This window comes from Rhamphochromis sp. 'chilingali' (assembly GCF_963969265.1).
Source record: "Rhamphochromis sp. 'chilingali' genome assembly, chromosome: 3".
In the NCBI taxonomy this organism is placed as follows: domain Eukaryota; kingdom Metazoa; phylum Chordata; class Actinopteri; order Cichliformes; family Cichlidae; genus Rhamphochromis; species Rhamphochromis sp. 'chilingali'.
The window spans coordinates 19,025,646-19,036,608 of record NC_137931.1 but is presented as its reverse complement, the minus strand read 5'-3'; the positions used below and the strand labels follow the sequence as shown (position 1 = coordinate 19,036,608).

The 10,963-nt window shown below is 39.8% G+C and overlaps 1 protein-coding gene across 3 annotated transcripts in view; it reads left to right on the top strand.

The window, feature by feature from the left end:
- Nucleotides 1–9,689: 9,689 nt before the first annotated feature.
- The window catches only part of LOC308393251 (striated muscle preferentially expressed protein kinase-like), a 63,349-nt gene continuing 62,075 nt past the window's right edge, over nt 9,690–10,963 (top strand). For 2 of the 3 annotated variants that reach the window (XM_080876882.1, XM_080876880.1), the window contains exon 1: nt 9,690–10,132. The gene's annotated coding sequence lies outside the window, so the exon portion shown is untranslated. The remainder of the gene's footprint in view (nt 10,133–10,963) is intronic. The other variant, XM_080876881.1, reaches the window with a different exon arrangement.

The window sequence follows — 10,963 nt, the reverse complement described above, 5'->3', positions numbered from 1 at the left end:
TCCGGTGCCTCGGCTGATTTCTGTCTGTCTCACTACTCCACAAAAGTGAAGGGAGTTAACCCCGAAGGAGGACAAACTTCGGCCCTGGAGGAAGCATCTCCCCTCGCGTCTCCCGACCACGGTCAGGGGACTGACGGTGAGGAATGGTTAACAATGGTATAAAATCACAGCGATCACTCAGTAGCACTTACACCCACAACAATGAAACGCTTTGAAAGACATGATCACAGAACCTCCGTTGTACCCCGTCACCCCATCACAAACCGTTCCACTGATAACGCTGTATCCACTCCTCTTCGATTAACCCTGGAAGACCTGGAGAAGGAAAATGCACAGGTCTGAAAGGTCTTTCTTGACTTCAGCTCAGCCTTCAACACGATAATCCCTCAGCATCTGATCACCAAACTAGGCCGAGTTGGACTGAATCACCCCCTTGGAAAAATGGACACTGGTCTTTCAGACGGATAGACCTCAATTTGAGCAGAGAGTACATAAGAAATCAAGCACCATTTCATTATGTACAGGCTCTACAAAGGGACATGTCACGAATCCCCCGTTTTCACCATGATGACCCACCTCTGTGGTGAAAAGTTCAGTAATCACTACATCACAAATTACGTGGATGACACAACAGTGGAACATCTCATCAAAGACAGCAATGACAGAGACTACAGGAGGAGGTGAGACTTTTTGCAGAATGGAACCTGTTTTTTTTGGGGTTTTTTTGTTTTTTAATCTGGTGTTCAAAAGCAGCCCATGCACAGCCCGATCTACATAACTGACATTGCTGTGGAGATAGTCGAGTATGTGACCAACAATCTAACCAGGAGCCTGCACATCTCCTCACCAGCTCCTGCATTTTCCTCAGAGGTTAAAAATAACTCATCTTAACCCATCTGTCATCACCACTTTCTACTGAGGCACCACATAGAATGTGCAGCACACTGTCTGTGTCTCTGTGGTATGAGAGTAACGGTGTCTCAGACAGAAAGGCAGATTGCTGAGAAGATTGTTGGGGTCTTACTGCCACCTGTTGGGGGCTTAGTGCAACAACGCTGCCTGACAAGGCCAAAAAGGATCACGAGGGACATTGCTCATCCCCGTCACAGACTATTCTCCTCCCTTCAGGCAAAAAGTATCACAGCCTGGAAATCAGATCATTAACAGCTTGACAGTTAAATTCAAATGCACATCATAAATAGATGGAAAATACAATAGCTGAGCACACGTAAGCCATACAGATTGTTTTCGTGCATATATATATATATGTATATATATATATATATATATATATATATATATATATATATATATACATTTTTTTAATTTAATGTTCTTATTCAGTGCTATACCATCTTTTTTTATTACTTTATTTCATTATTCATTGTTTAACAGAAAGTTATACTATAGTCTTTTAACGTGGTTCTGTTTTGATTGTGAGATTTTTTGTGTTTTTGTGTGCTCATAATGACAATAAAGGAATCCAGACCTTTGTCAGCATTGGATTTATAGCTACACCAGTAACTAGAAGGAACAGTACGAAATAGTGGATGCTTTGGAAACTTTTATGATATGAAGTGATGTTCTCACTCTTTCTCAAGTGTAAGTCACTCTGAGGTAAACTATATTGCCAAAAGTATTCACCGAGCCATCCAAATCACTCAGTTCAGGTGTTCACATCACTTCCATGTTTAAAATCAAGCACCTACACATGCCTAGGCATAGCACAAAGTGGTAGAGCATGATGCTCACAGAGGTCGCCAACTTTCTGCAGAGTCAATCACTAAAGACCTTCAAGCTTCACGTGGCCTTCAGATTAGCTCAAGAATAGAGAGCTTCTTGGAATAGGTTTCCATGGAAACAGCTGCATCCAAGCGTGATGCAAAGCGTCGGATGCAGAGGTGTAAAGCACTGCACAACTGGACTCTAGCACAATGGAGATGTATTCTCTGGAGTGATCAATCACATTTCCCCATCTGACAATCCAATGGACCAGTCTGGGTTTGGTGGTTGCCATTGGATCAGTATTTGTCTGACTGCGTTGTGCCAAGTGTAAAGTTTGGTGGAGGGGGGCAATATGGTGTGGGGTTGTTTTTCAGCAGTTAGGCTCGTCCTCTTAGTTCCAGTGAAAGGAACTCTTAATGCTTCAGCATACCAAGACATTTTGGACAATTTCAGACTCCCAACTTAGTGGGAACAGTTTGATGATGGCACCTTCCTGTGAGTCCTCACCTTAACTTGAAAGAACACCTTTGAGATGAATTAGAGTGGAGACTGTGAGCCATGCTTTCTCATCCGGTCTGTGACCTCACAAACGTGCTTCTAGAGAAAAATTTCCCCAAACACTCCTAAATCTTGCGGAAAGTCTTCCCAAAAGAGTTGAAGCTGTACTAACTGCAAAGGGAGGGCCGACATCATATCAAACCCTATGGATTAAAAAAGGGATGTCCATCAAGTTCAAATGTCTGTAAAGGCAGACAAGTGAATGCTTTTGGCAATAGAATGTATTAAATGTATTAGTAAAACCAAGTGGTAGACCTCCGCAGGGACAAACATCCTCCACTGCATCCACTAAACATTCAAGGCATGGACATTGAGGCTGTGGACAGCTACAATAAACTGGACTGGACTCATAATTCAGATGCCCTCTACAAGAATAGGCCGGGCAGGCTGTACCTGCTGCGGAGACTCACCTCTTTTGGAGTGAAGGGCCCAGTCCTGAAGACTTTCTAAGACTCTGTGGTGGCCTCAGCCATCTTTTACTGTGTGGCCTGCTGGGGCGGCAGCATCTCTGCTCAGGACAGGAAGAGACTGAACAGGCTTATCCGGAGGGCCAACTCTGTTCTAGGATGCCCTCTGGACTCAGTGGAGGTGGTGAGTGACATCACCACCCCATGCAGGAGACTGCACTGAACAGCTGAACAGCACTGAACAGCTCCTTCAGTGGCTGCGGCACCCACGATGTGGGACGGAGAGATTCCACAGGTCTTTCCTCCCCACTGCTGTCAGACTCCACAACAAAGACTTCGCAGCTGACCAAACACACACATCCACACATGTGCAATTTCATTAAGTGCAATTCTCTTTTTCTGACAGCATTGTATTTTATTCTGTTGTATATAGTATTTTATTCTATTCTATTGTGTATCTTATTATCTTATCCTATTCCAGTGTTTATTCTTAATTTTTGCTACTGTGACCTTGCACTGTCCACTTTCTGCTGTAACAAAACATATTTCTCAAGTGTGTGACTAAGTTAATGTATCTTACCTTATCTTATTATGGGTTTGGATTTTGACTGCCAAGAAACAAACAAAAAGTTTCGGGCTTTTCTTGCACCACAGTTAAAGTGGAGGTAGGACAAAAACAGCAATACTGTTGTTAATGTCTTCAACTACTTCAAACAACATTAACTTTGTTCCTGTCATACTGGAGCTGGAAACCCATTTGATACTAAAATCAAAGCTGTACCAACCAATATCAAGCCTCCACCCATGACTTCAGTGTTGCCAGCACGTTAACAACCATTACTATCCAACCTACAGATGGCTAGATCTACATCTCTATCCACATTTGTTATATTATTGTACTCAACAAATAGCAGTGGATGCATGTCTGATATTCACTCAGGTGGGACTACTTTTGATTTTAGAACATGACACATGGGAGAAACGTGACCTACATCAAATTGTTTATTTATTTTTGGTAGAATAAGTAGGCCTGATAGATTTCAGATTTGTAGTCTAATCACATCTATGGTTGTAAGGTGTAAATGAGATACAGAATTGTGCACTGAAAACATGGTACCACAGGTATTTGTGCAAACAACATGGAATTCCTATAACGGAGGAGGTAACACACATTTCTTGAATTCTCTCTGAACGTCTGGGCAGAACGTTCTGCCCAGACGTTGGGGATCCCCATTGTCATTGGGGATTGACCTTGGACCTCAGCATTATCAGCACCACACTCTAACCATCTGAGGTAGCAGGCCAACTGGATCAGGACTTAAACACTTACAAGAAAAACCACAAACATTTTTGTGTACTACATTCAGTTTTACTTACCTTGTCTCCTCAATCTGATTTAGTTTAAGTGTGTTTTGTTCCTCAGCTGTGTCTTCAGCCATCAGTGTCTGTGTATTTAAAGCCTCAGTTTACCTTAACTCTCTGTTGTGTTGTGCTGCTGATTCTATTTTCCACTGTTGTTTCTCTGTTTGGATTTATGGGCTTTGTTTTATGGCTGCACTTGGCCTTTTCTGATGCCCCTGAGTAAAGGTTTATTTTCTGTTTATAAGCTCTGTCACACCAGTCTGGATTTGGGTCCTCATTCACACATCATATGACCTCAATATAAAACCCCTAAGTGAAAACAGCCCTGATGTGGTGTTCATTTAAATGAAAGAGTGGGTTTGTAAGCATTTAGTTTTGCTATAAGAATCCCTTAAAAAAAACGATATATATATGTTTAGACAGCAGACAATATAACAGCCAAACACACATATAGTTCCTATATACCGTAGTCTCATAGCCCAGTTACACATTAAGTAAATAGGCAAACTTTAACATTATAATGCGCATGAAAGCAGACTTTAAGTGGTCTGATAGAAACATGTATGTGTAAATCACATCTTTTAGCACCAATCCTAGCAGATTCACATGCATGGAGAGTGAGACAAACAAACTGTTAACAGATAGGTAGTGGCTAATGACGCTGTCTATCTAAGAATAGGGGCTTACAATTGTAGTACTGGCATGTATGCCACAACTCCGGGAGTGGTGTGCTAATGACCAGTTGTGGATCTTGGCACCTCTCAAAGGGCCCAACATTGTACTAAACTGGCCATTTGGTACTGGATGTTTATAAACTGTAGTTAAAAGAAGAGGGGATGTTAAATAGTAGGAAAGTTTGTTGATGAGTTACTGCCATCACATTCAGAATGACCTTTTTTTCCCCATTAAATGCTACGTTTTCTCAGTTTAAACATTTGATATGTTTTCTATAGATTTATGGGATTTTGAAATTATTGCATTCTTTTCTTTTTGCTTCTATTAAACCTTTCAGGAATTGGGATGGGAGTTATCATCAAAACGGACTAAAAGTGTCATCATTTTTTATAAAAAAAAAAAGCCTTTTGACTGATGAACTGCACTATACGATGATGCTATCGCTCATCTGTATGCATTATTAAATTGCTGAAGTAGAGTGAAGTAGAGCTTTTTCTACTTACCACTGCAAAATCCCTTCCCAGTCTGATAATGTTGGCCAGTGGTGCTTAAAGCAGACATGATCCCTCCAGTGCGTCTCTCAGTGTGAGGTTTTATGAGATGATTAATGACTGAGAGAAGAATGAAAAGTTCTACAACACAAAGTACGGGGTAGTTTGATCTGATTAGGCTTCCAACAATGATTTTATTAAAATGATCTAAAAATTAAAAATGACTCTTTGGTGAACTGCTGACAACTTAGATCTGAATGATAACATAAGCATAAAATGGCAATCCTCAAATACTTCAGAACTGCACTTACAGTGTTGTAGCTGATTAAATGTACCTGGCTTCACTCCACCACTGGGAGAGATTCCACTGTCTGAACACGCTTGTGATGCATCAGCATCCAGCAGGTGAAGCTGTAGAATGTGTCTTAGTGACAATACCTGGCACTTTAAAACATTGTTACCACAATATCAGTCGATGAATCAAGTTGTATGTGTAGAACATTGTTCAAGTGCAGTTTACAAGAACAGGTTTGTAAAATGGTGTGCTCCCTTACTCACACAGGATCACCAGGTGGCTCCACATGTTTGATCTGGACAGTTCTTATGCCAGATGTCCTTCCTGACACAACCCTGAAGGCATTTGTGTCTTTTTTCCCTTGTTAGATGAAGGTGAAAAATAGTACTACATGCAGCCACCCAAGAGAAAAATGATGAAAATTGCTCAAAGTTGTGATTATAATTATTAGTAAAATTCAATGACAGTATAACTAACATTGAAATGTAGTTTCTAGTAATAAACCAGCATAAACTCATTGAATACAAACCTGCTCTATGAATTACATTTACAAACAGTATTAGTATTAGCTTATACTTTATTTGCAAACGAAACAAATTATAAAAACCATCTAATCCATCCCAATATTGCCTTGTGTATTTAGTCCCAGCCATAGAGCTTGGAAAGCTGGTGAGTAAACAGCTAACAGAGCGTTTTACTCATGTTTATACAGGAGAAAGGTCAAGAGTCAGATGTAGCCTGATGGGAAAATTAAGGGACTGAATATAAAAAAATACAAAACATATAAGGACTCATAGGAGCTGCCACATTATGGAGCGGAAAAAATTAAACAAAACAAAAAATTAAATCAGTAAATCAGTGTGTAAATAAATCAATAAACAAAGATCATCACTGCCGGTGTTCTTAATAGAGATGCGAAGTTAAAAAACAGAATCTGACAGGTTAAGCGATGGTTGACAGAATAAGAAATAAGAAATAAGAAAGGGCTTTTCCTGCTTTGTATCCTTTTTTATTTTTTTAATTTTTTTTTATTGTTATTATTTTCCCCTTGATGGCTCAAAAATGTATTCATAAGAAAATAAAACATTGCTTTGGTTTATAATGTGGCAAGCCAAAAAGGTGTTTTAGGGTATGCTAAATAGCAATTGAGAATATAATTTTATTTATCTATTTTTTAACATGGAACAATTCCTCTCAGTAGGTTTGCTAAAACAAAGATTATTCAAGCTTACAATATATAATTTAAGTATAAAAATATACATGAATTTATATATATATATATATATATATATATATATATATATATACACACATATATGTGTGTGTGTGTGTATCACGTTACTAAAAGCGGAGATTCCAACACCTTGGCCATATTCAGTTTAAGCAGATTTCATTGTTGAATTTAATAGAAAGATCTTGAAGTTTCTGTGACTGTAGGCAAACTGAAAGACTTTAGGGGTCTGTCAGCACAGCAGCAGCTCCTTGTTAACACATAGACCATGTTAACACACCTAACTATTAGGCTAGTTATGGTTGGTAAGTTATGGTCAATTGACAGGTGACCTTCCAGCTTCACTCAGCTCGATACCAGTTCAAGTCACCTCTCCACATTCTCTCTCTAGATTGGCGACAGTAAAGAGAGATCAAACTGACATGGAGGTACGACAGACAAAACAGAGAAATACTGAGATACACCAGTTATTGCTTTCATATTGGTTATTTGAGCTATTTGGAATCGCAGAAGCTAATGGCTGAGCTCATAATCAACTGGACATATGGAGACTTAAGTTTGCAATGATAATTGTTGAGCAAATTCTAGTTTGTGGTTAAATGTAGCTTTTTCATTGAATAATAGCATTATAATCATGAAGGTATTAGGAAGTTATTCCCTTCCTGAATAATGCTCATTTATGAATGTGATTCTTTATGTCTTTATGTTGTGTCCTTGGGCAAGACACTTCACCCGTTGCCTACTGGTGGTGGTCAGAGGGCCCGGTGGCGCCAGTGTTCGGCAGCCTCGCCTCTGTCAGTGCGCCCCAGGGTGGCTGTGGCTACATTGTAGCTTGCCATCACCAGTGTGTGAATGTGTGTGTGAATGGGTGGATGACAGGTTGTGTAAAGCGCTTTGGGGTCCTTAGGGACTAGAAAAGCGCTATACAAATACAGGCCATTTACCATTTACCATTTATGTGATAGTAAGATTATATGTTTTACTATAAAAGTAAATTCTGAATGTACTATTTTTGTTTGTAAAGGAAATGTGAGCATCTTTTCTTATGTTGTATTATTACTTTACCTGACCTTTTTGTTTGATTACAATCATGTAGCTTATCAAGTCTCTCGGTGACTGTTTCCACAGCAACAGCACAGTATTTGCAGGAGTTTTTCAGGAGAAGCCATTTATTTTCTCCTTCTTCTTGGTTTTATGGACTCCTGAGTACTCTGGAATAATGACCACTGATTGAAAAGAGGGAATAAAAGGAGCCAGTCCAGACAGAACAAATGTAGTGTCTTGTGCTGCGGTGGCCTTGGAGTCCTCCTCTGACACATTTGAAGCAGATGGATGGTAAATCAGACGCTCTACTTTATATAATGACTTTTTGACTTTGGTTCATGTTGACATGACAACATCATGCAGATGCTGTAGATTTGTTGGCTGTACACCCATGATGAGAATCTCATGGGTGTACACAGTCTCACCACATCCCAAAGCTGGTTTATTTGACTGAGATCTGGTGACTCTGTTGGTCATTTACAGTGAACTCATCTTCATGTTCAAGAAACCAGTTTGAGTTGATCTCAGCTTTGTGACATAGTGTGTTAGTCTGCTGGAACACTGTGGTCATAAAGGATGGACATGGTCAGCAAAAATACTTAACTAGGCTGTGGTATTTAAATGATGCTTATTTAGTAATAAAGGGCCCAAAGTGTGCCAAGAATATATCCCCCACACCGTTACACCGCTAGCAGCTTGAACTGTTGATACAAGCAGAATAAATCTGTTTACAGCACATTCTGACTCTACCATCTGAATGTTGAAGCAGAAATTGAGACGCAGGCGACATTTTTCAAATCTTCTCTAAGTCCCTTAGTTTCCTGTTTAGTCTACAGGAGTGTGGTCTTCTGTGGCATTTGAGATGCTCTTCTGTATACCTTAGTTGTAACGAGCTGCTTATTTGAGTTACTGTTGCATACAGCACCTATCAGCTTAAAGAAGTCAGCCCATTCGCCTCTGACCTCTGTCATCAATAAAGCAATTTCTCCCACAAACTTGCTGCTCAATGGTTATTTTCAGGCCATTCTCTGTGGTCTGAAACCCTAGAGATGGCTGTTTATAAAATACAACCATGCCACATTTAAAGTCGCTTAATTGAACTTTCTTCTTCGTTCTGATGCTCAGATTGAGCTTCAGCAGCTCATCTTGACCACATCTACATGCCTAAATGTATTGAGTTGCTGCCATGTGATTGGCTGATTATATATTTGGGTTAAGAGGAGTTAAACAGACGTACCTACAGTGGTACTGAATATGGTGTCGTCTAGGGACGCACCTTGCTCACTGTCACACTAACTTAGCTATCCAGTCTGTCATTCAAATGTGTCTGTAAAAACTGGTCAAGCACTGCTTTGAATTTAAAGCCCAAAGCCCAAATTCTTATTGAAATATTGATCAGTGAATGGAAGTTTACCAAAATAAAAGAGAGATGGAGCGAGTGAAAAACAAGCCACAACAACTTAGAACTATTTTTATAAAAGCTCTACAAAACCTACAGCTGCTCACTATGCTTCAGTTAAACAAACATAGTAAATATTCCTCCCAGTTAGATTGTATCGTTATATCACTGCCCTACAGTTCTATGAATCACTCCTGTCTTTATTCTTAGACTTTCTTTTTATAGCAATTCCAACGGTCGGTCACACACACACACACACACACACACACACACACACACACACACACACACACACACACACACACACACACACACACACACACAATGCTTGATAACATTATCTAAAGGGCTTGGAGTGTGAGTGCTTTGAGCATGCATGTGTGTGTGTGTGTGTGTGTGTGTGTGTGTGTGTGTGTGTGTGTGTGTGTGTGTGTGTGTGTGTGTGTGAGAATAGGTTATACATTGCAGGCTAGGAAATGTGACCTATCTGTGGTGGTGCAGCTGTCGTTCCCGACCTGCAGGAGTTGGGAGTGAAGCAGTGACAAGGGAGAGAAGGAGACAGATAACACGAACCGACTTGAGAACATTAAAGCCTAAAAAGGTTAAGGGTGTCGATTTTAAAAAGCACTTACATTTTCTTTTAATGGTAAAAACACAAGACCGGAAGGCCTGAGTCGTTTGACATTTAGGAAAAAAGGGATCTGTCTCTGTCTCACCTTCACCAGGGTTCAAGCTGTTGAAAGGGACCATGGCCGTGGCTGCTAATGCTACATGATCTAGGGTGGCCTTACACCTACAGCCCGTGCTCGCTGAGGACACTGAGAGACACGGGCTTTAGCAAATGATTTGAGATGAAACATTTTGCTCCATGGATCTTGTTACCTTAACATGGACTTTGCGGGGATGTCCAAAGGGATTCTTGTCGGCTTTGATGGCAAGAGAGAGGTAAGGTGCATTACTTTCTATTATATAGCCTATTTTAGGCGACTCCTTGGATCAGCATATGAAACATCATACATTAACACATGAAAGAAATACGCCAGCTATTCTTTAATTTTGCTTCTCCACTTGCTGTCATCTGGAGTGATCACTACACTTTTTCCTACACAGGCTTATGAAATTCTGCCCTTTAAATGGCAAAAAAATGTCATTTTATTGTCATAATTGAATAATTGAATGAATTTTTCCCTCATTTGATTAGTATTATTATCATTTAGAAAAAAATTGCCAACATTAACTGCAGGTAGGTGAAGGAAACCAAATCACGACCTTTGGCGTCACAGTCCTTTGACAACTTGTACCACTCTTCAAGCTACAGGCTGTTGTTTAGTCTAAGACCCACTAGAGGCATCCAAAAAGGTTCTAAAATTGGTTCTCCCTCCCGGCTACCACAGCTTGACTTCTCTGTGGTTCATCAGTTTCGTGGCACGGGTGCCAAAATGAGAGGACATACAATAATGACATACACATACAGTGACTGCTGAAAGTGTCCCTGCAGTGATTTCTAAGGCAGAATCCTCACTTTTTTTTGGACCTGAAGATCATGAGCATCCAGTATTGATTTTCAGCCTTTGTACAAAGAGATTTTTCCAGCTCTTCTGAATCTTTTGATGATGTTATGTTCTGCAGATGATGAAATATTCACAATCTTTACAGTTTTACATTGAGAAACATGTAAAACTATCATTATTATTATTATTAATAATAATAATGATAAAATAATAATAATATAAACATTATTATTCTCCTCTGCCCGTCTTTACTTAACTTACTTAC